Source organism: Rhinopithecus bieti, unplaced genomic scaffold (assembly GCF_001698545.2).
Source record: "Rhinopithecus bieti isolate Rb0 unplaced genomic scaffold, ASM169854v2 scaffold_51762, whole genome shotgun sequence".
Classification (NCBI taxonomy): domain Eukaryota; kingdom Metazoa; phylum Chordata; class Mammalia; order Primates; family Cercopithecidae; genus Rhinopithecus; species Rhinopithecus bieti.
Genome location: NW_016820175.1, coordinates 65,335 through 78,256, shown reverse-complemented (window position 1 = coordinate 78,256; position 12,922 = coordinate 65,335). Strand labels below are relative to the sequence as shown.

General features: G+C 41.8%; 1 pseudogene; it reads right to left on the bottom strand.

Annotated features, from left to right (window-relative positions):
- Nucleotides 1–7,257: 7,257 nt before the first annotated feature.
- LOC108520306 (Ig heavy chain V-I region 5-like) lies at nt 7,258–7,742 on the bottom strand (annotated as a pseudogene).
- Nucleotides 7,743–12,922: the final 5,180 nt, after the last annotated feature.

The following is a 12,922-nucleotide window of genomic DNA, read 5'->3' as shown; positions in this document are numbered from 1 at the left end:
AAGATGAGATTTGGGTGTGGACACATAGTCAAACCTGTCCTCCCCTAAAGAAGAATCCAAAGTCAAATGGCTGGAAGAAGGGGAGAAGAAGGAGCAGCCAGCAGGTTTATAAAGTGAGAGAGCAGGAAGGATCTGAGTCAGGGCCTTCTGGTCTGGGGGTTCCCTGGGGTGGAGGATTCTTCTGCTGCTGCCATTCTAATGTGGACCTCACAGTGTGGACCTATTTGTTGGAGGCTCCCCTGATTTTGTGACCCAAAAGAAATAACTTGCTGCCTGAGCCCAATCTAAGACAGACAGGCAAAGAAAAATTAATTGTTTCCTGAATTTTCTGAATTTTCCTGCCCATCAAAAAAGGAGAAGTGGCAAGAATTTAGATGAGAGATACTGCTACAAATGAGGATTTGTCTATAGACTTAGATTGGATTTCTAGCAATAAGGATTTCCATGCTGACAGCATGTTTACAAGCTGCAGGAAACCCAGGAAGGGAAGGGAGAAACAGAGGGAGAGAAGACAAGATGGATGGTGAGACATACATGAGCAAGCAGCTACTGCTGAGCATAACTAGAACTCAACCCATATGGAAACATAGGGAAAATGCCTCTGGGTTATTTCACTTGAGAAGTGAGGGAGATGGGGTATGTATACACCTCCCCTCTTTTCACTGATTGAGAGCTGTCCCAGGGGATGCCCATTCCAGGCCCTGAGGCCTGTCATGTGTGCAGGTAGAGCTGTCTTCTCCAGCTTCAGCGAGAGCAGCAGGGGCAGATATGGCCATGGGGAGTCAGTAGAAGTACAGTGAAGAGAAAGCCGATGACCATCACATCTACTCAGAAATATGTGTATTTTAAATCTAGATCACTCACGTTTGCTGCATCTCTCTGGAATAGGATCCTGGCTGGCTGGTTGCAAGCAGATGCCCTAGAGCATCAGACCCCAAGACACTCAGCAGGAGTTTTGTGCATAGGTCACGCCACCATGGCTTAGCCACCCATCGGTAGTAGGCGTAAAAGTGAATGGGGCTCCCATTGACAAATTCAGGGAGTGTTGACTATGAAAATAATGAAGGTAGCCTAGTCTAACCCATTGAAGAAACTGAATCCACGAGTCCAAATTTTGATTAGGATGAGGATATTCATGAAGTATCAAGTATCAAAGAACTTCTCCACAAATTCTTTTTACTTTCAAAGTGAAAAAGATCGAAGGTCCAGGGGAGAAGCCTGGCAGACACCCCTTTCAACAGGAGTCAAACTGAACCTCATCAGTCATGGGGCAGGCAGATGGAAATCACGCAACCCCCAGATAGGTTGCAGTGAGAGCACAACATCACTTCCGGATATTCCTGTCACAGGAGCACTAGCAAAATTAATCCCCCAGAAACTCAATCACATGCAAGTTGAGAACCAGTTTACACAGTAATTGGTGTTTAATCTTCAAAAGTAATAAAGTCATGAGGTCCAAGTAAAAACTGAGCACCTGTTCCAGACTGAAGGACACTAAAGAGGCGTGGGCCAGTTAAGGCAACACGTGAATTGAGACTGTATTATTTTGTCACAAAAGACATTACTGGGACAATTGACAAAACTCGAAATGCACCTGAGGGCTAGATGGAGTGATGTATTAATGCTGATTCCCAGAATCCACACTCGTATTAGGTTATGTAGAGAATGTCTTAGAGGTTGGGACTATAAGGTCATCAAGTCAATCTCAAATGGTCCAGCGGAAAAAAAGTCGTACATTGCACTATACTTAACACTTTTCTGTAAGAGTGAAATTGTTACAATTTTTAAAAAAGAAAATAGCAATGACAGTTCCTAAGAGAATGCCCAAGGAATTATACAGCGTTTTGTAATGGCATTGAGTCATCCTTCTTACCATTTTAAGACCAAGGAATCCACTGTTAATGCATACCACTGTGCATTCTCAAAGGTGTGTAGCTCACAGGCAAATCATTATACAAAGCTAACAGCCTCTTTAGTACTCATCAACTAAATAGGCATTTTATTCTTGGTTTGGAGGCCTCCATAATCTACTTCTTTGAGACATGTGGCCTTATTTCTGTCAGCATATCAGCATGAATGTTCCGAATAGGGATGTCAAAACTGATTCCAAGAAAAAGAAAACACTTTTCTTTCTTTAACAAAACAAGATGGCCCATGAACTGGAACCTAAGTTTGAATAAATCTAGATTACTGAAACAGCCCAGAATTCCTGGGGATCAGTTTTCTCCAAAGTATGATGAAGACAAGATCACGTCACCTGGGAAATTGCTCTGAGTTTCAGGGAAGACATGAAGGAAGGAAGGATGAGGGTAGAGACAAAACCAGCCCCTGCTGCAAAGGCACATACAAAGGCCAGGGAGTCCTCAACAACCTGCTGAATCATAAAGGGTCATAAAGGGGCCCTGTGGACACTGACAGCATCATGGTTGGAGGCCTCCAATCTTGTATTTTAATGGGAGTATCAAAGTGTCACAGCAATAATGCATCAACCAGAGCCACAGTCACACCCAACAAGAGGGACCCTTTGCTCTGGGCCCCAGAAGTGAAAGCCCCTCACGTGGATTTCCTCCAGTCTTTCCCACAGAGAAACTGTGCTAATTTAGAGTCCATTTTCTTCTGCAACATGACTCTCTAGGTTCCTGGGACCTTGAACTTTCAAATTTAATACTCCAAGCCTAATTCCCAGAGACTACACTGTCCTCCTCCATGGGCTCATTCTCTTGAGAGTGGCTGCACAAAAGGTGTTCACTCCCCAGGTGCAATGTGAGGCCAAGGGGTTGCTGTTCAGAGGGTGCTATGAGGATGGTGTGAAGATGGTGAAGTATCTGTATTTGTGTGCAGAAGACCAGGTATGGTGTGAGACAGGGCAGGAGATGAGGAGATGGCAGTGAGGGCCCAATTGCGACCCCAGATTAGGACCTGCTATTCCTGCACTGTGAGATTCTGATACAGAACCCCAAGGAGTGCAACATTCTAAATCCACACATCACCTCCAGAAATTCTGTTTGGATCCAAAGCAGATTAGCACAGACCAGATTGACACTCCTCTCTGGATTAGCTAAAATACAGCACAAAATACATGAAGCAGTTATTTTCAAGTCATTGGACATTAGTAATCAAAGACAATTGTCTCAGCGAATTGGAAAGCAGAGGAGGTGAGATTTAAATTGATCTATCTTACATCCTGAGGAGGTTTCCAGAAAATTGTTCAGGAATAATCCCTAGCAGAACCCTGGGAGTATCCTGGAATAGAGGAAGAAGAGCTGGTGGTCCAGAAAGGTGGAGACAGAGAAATAGAGAAGGGAGCTCCACAGACAGAGCCCAGGCTATCCCCAGAAGGCCTCCCTCAGTATTCCAGAGCACTGATGAGTGCATGCACGTGGAGAACCTACCCAAGGCTGCAGAAAGAACAGCTGAAGGATTACAGAAAGATTCCTCAGTCCTCTCTTTTTGTGCCATGAGATGGTGCAACTGGATGAGAACTTGGTGGCCCCCCTGAGATTATTGGTCCTGTACTCTTGATGATACAGAGATTGTTTATTTTGGCCTCCTCTGGCAGGCCCGCCTGGAAAGCATATTTAGCAAGAAAAGAGGAGGCTGTGATCTTGCACTTAGTGTGACCTGCTCATTGTTATTGGTTACAAATGTCAAGTCCACTAAACAAAAAGGGATTTACTATAGCATATTAAATTGCTCACAAATTGTTGGGAAGCCATAACTCCAGGCAAAGCCTCTAGAAAAATTCCAAAAGTGGCACTGCTGATGCAGGCTGTGGAGGTCCATGCTGCCTGTGGCTCCATATTCAGGCTGCCTCCTGGGGAGAAAAGAGCTGCTCCCCTCACTGCTGCCCCTAGAAGGACAACAGCCCTGACAGCAGCTACCAGAAATCTGAATCCTTGTCCTGTGGCTCATCCCTTATTTTAGTCTCTTTCAGATTCATCTCTTCTCATGGGTAATGGGACTTGTTCTATCCCAATCTGCCTTTGTGACTTTCCATCAACAGTGCTCACTTTCCCACACTTCAACTCCCTTTTCAACCCATGGAGAGCAATGTGTTACCACCTAACATATTGCAAACATTTCCTTTACAAATAACAGTGCAATCACCTCTACCTAAACAATGGTGAAATCCAAATACCTTCAGTCCAGCAGCCACCATCCCTCATGGGTCACAAATTTAACCTAAAATCTAAATTACAAAGGTGACCAAAAAACAGCACTTTATAAAACTTTAAAGAAAATGATGAATGTCAAAACAAAATTATTTAATAAAATATACACATGCCACATGATGTTTTAGAATTTGTTTCATTTATATTCTCTAATCCTCTGGGTTCTTTCTGTAAGGTAGGGCCTGGAAAGGCTAAACTACATTTCCTTGGCACCCTGATAATTTTGTACGTGTGTATGTGTTGCATGTGTATGTGTGTATATGTACAGAAATATGGTCATATAACTTTGTTAAAACATGACTATTTGTATGGATAAGTTTATGCAAGCAATATCTAAATATGTATGCATGTAGATCACATATAAACACATATATGTATAAACATGTTTTATTTATAAAATGTGAACTTAATTATTTTTCAATAAGCCTGTATCATATATATAAAGTCTCATTCTGATTCCTCTGTTGAGTATTGCTACATATGATATATTAGTCTGTTTTCACACTGCTGTAAAGATACTACCTGAGACTAGGTAATTCATACACAAAAGACATTTAATTGACTCACAGTTCTGAAGGGCTGGAGAGGCCTCAAGAAACTTAAAATTGTGGCTGAAGGTGAAGGAGAAGGAAGACACGTCTTACATGGTAGCAGGAGAGAAAGAGTGCACAGGGGAAATTCCAGGTACTTATCAAACAACCAGATCTTGTGAGAACTCCCTCACTATCATGAGAACAACATGGGGGAAACCACTCCATGGTCCAACCACCTCCCACCAAGTCCCTTTCTCAACATGTGGGAATTGCAATTTGAGATGAGATTGGGGTGGGGACACAGAGCCAAACCATATCATATGGGTGAACTCTACTAACCGTTCCTGTTAGATGTTTCCATAAATGAGCTAAGTTGTATTCTATTCATTCAAATATGATTTCTTGCCAGGCACTGTGGCTACAGCCTGTAATCCCAGCACTTTGGGAGGTTGAGACAGGCGGATCACAAGGTCAGGACATCGAGACCATCCTGGCTAACACGTGAAACCCCGTCTCTACTAAAAAATACAAAAAGCTAGCCAGGTGAGGTGGCAGGCGCCTGTAGTCCCAGCTACTCGGGAGGCTGAGGCAGGACAATGGCGTAAACCCAGGAGGCGGAGCTTGCAGTGAACTGAGATCTGGCCACTGCACTCCAGCCTGGGTGACAGAGTGAGACTCCATCTCAAAAAAAAAAAAAATGATTTCTTTTAGGTTTTCTATTTCGTTATGAATGGTTTTCTAAGTATTCATATTTATCCAGTCAATTTTCACAAAATGTATATATCTATATGTGTGGATATTCAATAATGTAATTAGGTTTTCAACAGTAATGGTTTGCAAAAAATCACTCAAAATGTGGTGGCTTATAATACTTGTATTTATTTTCGTGTTTACAGATGTTCATAATAACAATAATTCAGCTGATCTAGGCAGGGCTCAGCTGGGTGGTTCTGCTGTAGGTCACTGAGCTTATCTCTAATGTATGGATTTTCTTTGTTCTGAAGTCAAGACTGAAAGAGCAGTGATTATCCAGGACAATGATCAACATCCTGAGGTCAAGCTACAGAAGCAAATTTAAGTCTCAACAGCTCCAACACAAATACCCAAAATGTGGATTTATTCTTTAACCTTAGTAATTCTTCAAGTTTCTAAGACCTTTTCTCCGTTTAATTTTCAAGGTATTTGATCATGTCATTGACAAATAATTAACGAGGTTGTTTTTCAACCTTCAGCATGAAAAAAGCAAACTGAAGTTAATTTAAATTAAATTAAATCAAATCAAATGGTGTTAAAATAAAATTGGATGTGTTTTATTAATAACATGTAACTTTAAACTAATTTTCTTAAATTGCTACATTGAATAAAAACAAATACTCCTTAGCTGAAGTAAACATTCCCTAAAACATTGCTTCTTAAACCTCTATAGATCTGTTATCTTGTTAAAATGCAGATTCCCACTGAGTTGATGAAAGGTGGGTCTGTTATTTTGCATTTATGACATGGTCTTAGTGATGCTGCTGGTTTCTGGAAAAATTTTGAGTAGCAAGGTTTTTATATTAAGGACAAAGAATGTTACACTTCTGCATGTATGATACACAAACAGACACACACATATATGTAGTCCACAAAGTTTATTTGAAATGATTGCTATATACATTTAATGAAATTCCTATTTTTCTAATTTTTTATTTAATATATGACTTAATAAAATTTCCTTGCTATTATCTCAAATTTGTTGATAGTATTTGGAAGCACATCCCAATGTATTCTGGGGCCATCACCTGACAAACCCCTGAGAGCTGTAATGTAATGACTGCACTGAAATGTCAGCTGTTACTTCCCCATCATTACTACCATCCTAGAAGTACATCTTCCAGAACCCCTTTTCCCTCTATCGTTTTCAGTAGAGTTGACCAGTGAAGAGCCCTCACTGAGACTTGGAAGTCAGAAAAGGAGGATTCAATACTATGTATCAGCACCTCAGCAAGATACATGGACAGAGGTGAGGATTGGAGAATCACCTAATGAAGTCCTCTAGGCAGCTGGGAGCATCAGCATCCCCAATCCTGAGCTTCCCAGGCAGGTCTGAGGACCACATGATTGGCGATTAATCCTTCTGTGGTGGATAAACTCTGGATTCTTGGGGAAATCCAAAGAATCCTTCCATTCCAGTATTTGCACATTTAACTACCATGATCCCAAGCCTTGAAAAGCTATAGTTTAGACTCTCATTCCCTGTATTTTGAAAAAAAATCTACTTGGAATTCCAAGAGTAGCTTCTCCTTTGTGCTATTAATTCCAACTCACACCATAACTCAGACTCAGGTGTAATAATATCTGTTCTTGATAAAATCAGGAGAGTCGTTGCCATGTCTGTGCTGCTAGGGATGAGAAGAAGGAAAGACAGTTAAGGTATACAAGACTTTCCAGTGACCTTCCAAGTATGGCTTCAGTCTGAGAAATGCTCTCTGCAGATGGAGTAACCAGGAGGAGCATCTGGGGCAGCCCAGCCTCACACATCTGCTTCCCTGGGAGGTTTAGGTTATGACTTGTCACACTGGGCAAGGAGAACTATTCACCTGTTGACAGTAATAAGTTGCAACCTTGTCAGGCTGAATGTTGTTTATGGTGAGAGTGAAATCTGTCCCAGATCTACCACCTGAACTGAGGTGGGAACCCCGTCTGCAAATTGGATGCTTTATATATCAGGAGCTTAGGAGAATTCCCTGGTTTCTGCTGATACCAGGCTAACTCATTGCTAATGCCCTGACTTGCCTGGCAAGTGATGGTGACTCTGTCTCCTACAGATACAGATAGGGAGGATGGAGACTGGGTCATCTGGATGGCACGTCTGGCACCTGAAATTAGAAACATAAAAACAAATATTCAAACTATTAATCACATTATAAGAATATTTCCCCGAGTGTCCAGGCAGTATTGAGCCCACTAGCTGAGTAAATTCCTAGTGTTCTCCTTTCTTACCTGGGAGACAGAGCAGCAGGAGCTCCAGGAGCTGAGCAGGGACCCTCATGTCCATGCTGTGTCCTGACTGGGACTGATGCCTGCACAGGGTGTGACCAGCCTATAAAAAAGTCTTCAGGGCAGGGGGCTATGTTCTGGGAACATGCAAAACGGCAGGGTGTGGGGTAGACTGGGCACAGCTGCAGGGCTGGCTCATCTCAGTAACTCAGCACAGGGGCAGTGTCCCCAGGGTCCTAGGTCAAATCAGGGCAGGACAGATTTGTGTGGAGGAAATGTATTTCTCTCTAGAGACCCTATTGTTGCAAAAGAGATTTGGGGGACAATTGTCAAAATTTAAGGACTAGATACAGTAATGTATTTAATAATTGTACTGGGATAACGTAGGAGAGAATCCTTGTTTGTAGGGAACGCACAACAGAGTCTTAGAAGAAGGCTATATCAGATCTTCATATTACTCTCAAATGGATTAGGTAGGCGTAAAAATCTTTTGTGCTGCACTAACATCTCTGTCAGTGTGAAATTGTTTCCTTTTCTGAAATGAAAAAAAGATTTAATCAGAAGCATTTTAATATATTCAAAAGCAGTTTGTAATTACCAAAGCTACTGTTATTGCCAGTGTAAGGTCAAGCAAGTCACTGCCAATACACAAAAATGATACCATGACTCCTCAATGCATGTGTCACTCATAGATCCAGTATCATCCCAAGCTATAGGTCTCTTAAATACCCACAGACTAAGTGAGCTGCATCTTATTCTTGGTTTGGAGACCCCCATGTACTACCCTCTTTTCTGACATTGGGTATTATTTCCTTCAGTTTTTCAGTGTGACAGGCTGACAAGTAATGCCAGATTGGATTACTTCAAAAACAAAAACAAAACAAAACAAAAAATTTGTTTCTTCCTACAATTATAGGAGCCTGGATTAGGGTAAACTTGAAACTATGCATCAATTCACGCTCCAATGATCAATTGTCCCCAAAGCACAGGAATCAACATCATATCCCCTGGGTAACGCTCAGAGCTGCACTCCCAACTGTCATGTTCCTGGAGGCTTGGGTGCAGCTCCCCTGGAGTCTGGCTTTCTGGAGAGAGGGTAAGGGGAAGACTCCCTGGGAAAGACCAGGTCAATGAACCCTTTCTCATAAGTGAGAATGGCTGCTGCTCAGTTCATGTCAGTGTCTTGTACCATCAATGCTACCTTACCTTTTACTCTTTAACAGTGAGTGGTGACATCATTCTGGCCCAGATGCCAGCCTCCTTGTCTCAAATCCAAGAGAGAGGCCCCATCTTCTATCAAGCAAATGCCCATGTTTGCAGAGAAATTACTTGAATCTAGAAAAAAACTGGATGCAGCTTTGGACACATTATATCTCACATCCCCAGCTTGGCCCAGGGCATCTGAGCTTGCTTCAGCAGCAAGGGAAGTGATCCCAATTACACTAGCATCAGTGTCCTGGAGTTTAGGGGACTCCAGGGATATTATCAATGTCTGATTAAAGGTGGCCAAATTAATACAGGAGTTATTAAGACATAATTTTTAGGTAGATAAAGAGGGTAAAATAAGTTCTTGGTAAGGCTTTTTCTTTTAATGAAAGCAACCCCCAAACCATTTCTTTTCTAACAGAAAAGTGGCTTGAAGTACCAGGCCTGCAAGCTTTGATATGCAAGGGCCGGGCATTAGAAACAGTCCATCCGCTATGGCAATTTCTGCCTTCTTCTTCTTGTCACCATGTGTGCCAGGTATAATGACTGCCTCCAAATACTACCATCTGTTCAGAATATTATGGTGACATGCATTTGCATATTAAAGAGCCAAGGTGGAAGGGCCAGGTTTTTCGCAGGCTATGTAAATAATAAACCTGGTCAAACCAATCCCCTGGGCCCTATACAAACCAGAAACTGCCCCCTCCAGCATCCCAATATAAGCAACCACTTTTCCACCATACAAGGGGTTTCTCTTTATTAAAATTCCCCCTCCCTCTGTCTCTGTATGGGGGAGCTGCTTTTTCTTCCTTCTTTCTGGCCTAATGAACTCTCAGCTCGTTAAAAGCACATGATGTACATCTCTGCCATTTTATCTAAACCGGCACAAAACAAAGGACCCTGGGCCCCTCCAGTCATCAGAGCCGTATTATTTTGGTGCACGGGCAGGGAATTCATTCATTGGAGCAGTGAGTATGGAGCAAATCTCAGCCTCAAATCTGTCCTTCAATCTCAGGGCTGTTCTTCCAGCTATCCTGTCAAAAAACTTTCTTTCCTTCTTTCCTTCTTTCTCTATCTGTGGTCTCTTATTCTGTGTGTGTGTCAAATATGCAGGAATTTTTACAGCCTAGGGAAGTAATCCTGTTAGGCAACAGGAAATGCTGTAGACCAGACATATGGGTCAGGAAAATGCCATTGCAGTCTTCTAGGAACAGAGTTCTTCTCCCCTTTTTCCTACAGTGAGGTTACTCGCTACTAATGCTGGTGAGCACATGCTATTTCTAAACTAAGAGCGCCACCTAGTGGAAATAGACATTCTCTTTATGGGACACATTGCTGGTTCTTTGCAGTGCATTGCAGCTTCACAACTTACTCATTTCGTGCTTTTCTACTGCTTCTTCTGTGGACGGGAGAGCTCTGCTTTCAACATAGAAGTAAAATGTCTTCTGCAGCCAGATTTTAGTTCCGATATTGTCCCATTAGTAGAAAAATGGCCGCTCGGTTCCTACGGTCTTTTAAGTTGTCTATTCTGTCTCTGATTAAGATAGTTCTTAATTAGTAAGGGGATTTTAAGTTCAGAAGTTACCTGGAACCATCTTTTTGAAGGGTAAGTGCTTTGGCATGGGCCATAATAGCAGGCAATCTAGCACATTAAAGGACCCTTGCCCAAAGGCAACACAGCCTCTCTAGAGATTCGTTTTTCAGGGAGCAAGGCAAATCACACAGGTTTGGGAAGTCAAAGAGAAATCACACAAGGTGGATAAGCTAAGGTTGCGTGGGTAAGCGTGATTAGTCCCATCGCTTAGTTCGTCCAGTGTCATCCATTGGGGGACCATGTCTTCAACCATGGGCAGCCATTTAACATGGTGCCAGGACTCAGAAACCAGGGAGGGAAAACAGCCAGAGGACACTTCCTGTCTTTTCCTCCATCCTGGGTCATATGGAAAGAAAGGAGACTGAAAGAACACTTTTATTCTCACTTCTTCTTCTAAATGGGTAACAGATTATCTTCAACTTGCACCCCTCTGGAGTGCACTCTAAAGCACTGTAACTTCCTTAACCTCCGGACTTTAAAGAGTAAAGTGACTCATTTTCTGTTGCACAAGGGCATGGCATTTTTACTAAACTTTAAAAGCATTATAAGATCAAGCCAACTCTGTTTTCATTACAATTGGCTTCCTTCTGGAGAATTTGCCTTTAGGCAGATAAAGAAGATTTAGGAAAACCCCCCTTTGCATATTTGCTGTTTTCTAAGTGCCTTCAGTTTAAAGTAATCACCATACCAATGCAGCATATCTTGAGACGTTATTTCCCAGATTCCTTCACTTACAACCAACCTGCTGGGAAACAATGTTTTAGACGGATGCAGCTCTAGATTGAAAGTACATGTGTTTTGTTTTGTTTTCTTTTTTCTGGATGGATGTAGTAGTCCCTGTCTGCACCGTAGGACTTTCTCCTTCGTGTATTTCAGCTGACTTTCAATGGCCATCTCTGACCCTCAGTGCTCTCCGTGAAGCTGGGGAAGGCAGCTCTGCCCACATGTATAGCAGAGCACAGGGCTTGGAATGAGCATCTTTTATGACAATGCTATGGTTTCACTGTGTCTCTCCAAATCCATTTGGTGTTAACTTAATCCATAATACAACAGAACTGGGAGGTAGGGCCTAACGAGAAAGTGTTTAATTCATGATAATCCTTCCTTATGAATGGAATAATGCCCTCTGTAAACTGGGCTCATGTTATCAAACTCAGCTACTTCCATGTCATAGTAAGACCAGAAATTCACATTGAGTTTGTAGCAGTAGAAAGGAAGGCATTTATTTGCAGAACATTAAGCAAAGAGGACCTGAGAGCTAACACTTAAATCCTGACCTCACTGATGGCATGCAGGTAAGGTTTTTTTAAGGCAGGGGTGATTTCAGAAAAGCTGAAATTACAGGAAAAATCACAAAACAACACATAGACATTACACATTGGTTCTGGCCTAAAAGAGTTACTGTGAAGCAGCAGGATATCTTACAAGTCATGAGTAGATTCAAAGGTTTTCTGATTTGCAATTGGTTAAGGAAGAGAAGCTTTGCTTTTAAAAAACTGGAGTCAGCACTTCGAGCTATACTACAAGGCTACAGTAACCAAAACAGCATGGTACTGGTACCAAAACAGAGATATAGACCAATGGAACAGAACAGAGGACTCAGAAGTAACACCACACATCTACAACCATCTGATCTTTGACAAACCTGTCAAAAACAAGAAATGGGGAAAGTATTCCCTCTTTAATAAATGGTGTTGGGAAAACTGGCTGGCCATATATAGAAAGTTGAAACTGAATCCCTTCCTTACACCTTATACAAAAATTAATTCAAGACGGATTAAAGACTTAAATGTTAGACCTAAAGCCATAAAACGCTGGAAGAAAACCTAGGCAATACCATTCAGGACATAAGCATGGGCAAGGACTTCATGACTAAAATATCAAAAGCAACAGCAACCAAAGCCAAAATAGACAAATGGGATCTAATTAAACTAAAGACCTTCTGCACAGCAGAAGAAACTACCATTAGAGTGAACAGGCAACCAACAGAATGGGAGAAAATTTTTGCAATCTACCCATCTGACAAAGGGATAATATCCATAATCTACAAGGAACTTAAACAAATTTACAAGAAAAAATCAAACAATCCCATCAAAAAGTGGGCAAAGGATATGAACAGATACTTTTCAAAAGAAGACATTTATGCAGCCAACAGACACATGAAAAAATGCTCATCATCACTCACCATCAGAGAAATGCAAATCAAAACCAGAATGAGATACTATCTCACACCAGTTAGAAAGGCGATCATTAAAAAGTCAGGAAACAAAAGGTGCTGGAGAGGATGTGGAGAAATAGGAACGCTTTTACACTGTTGGTGGGACTGTAAACTAGTTCAACCATTGTAGAAAACAGTGTGGCAATTCCTCAAGGATCTAGAACTAGAAATACCATTTGACCCAGCGATCCCATTACTGGGTATATACCCAAAGGATTAT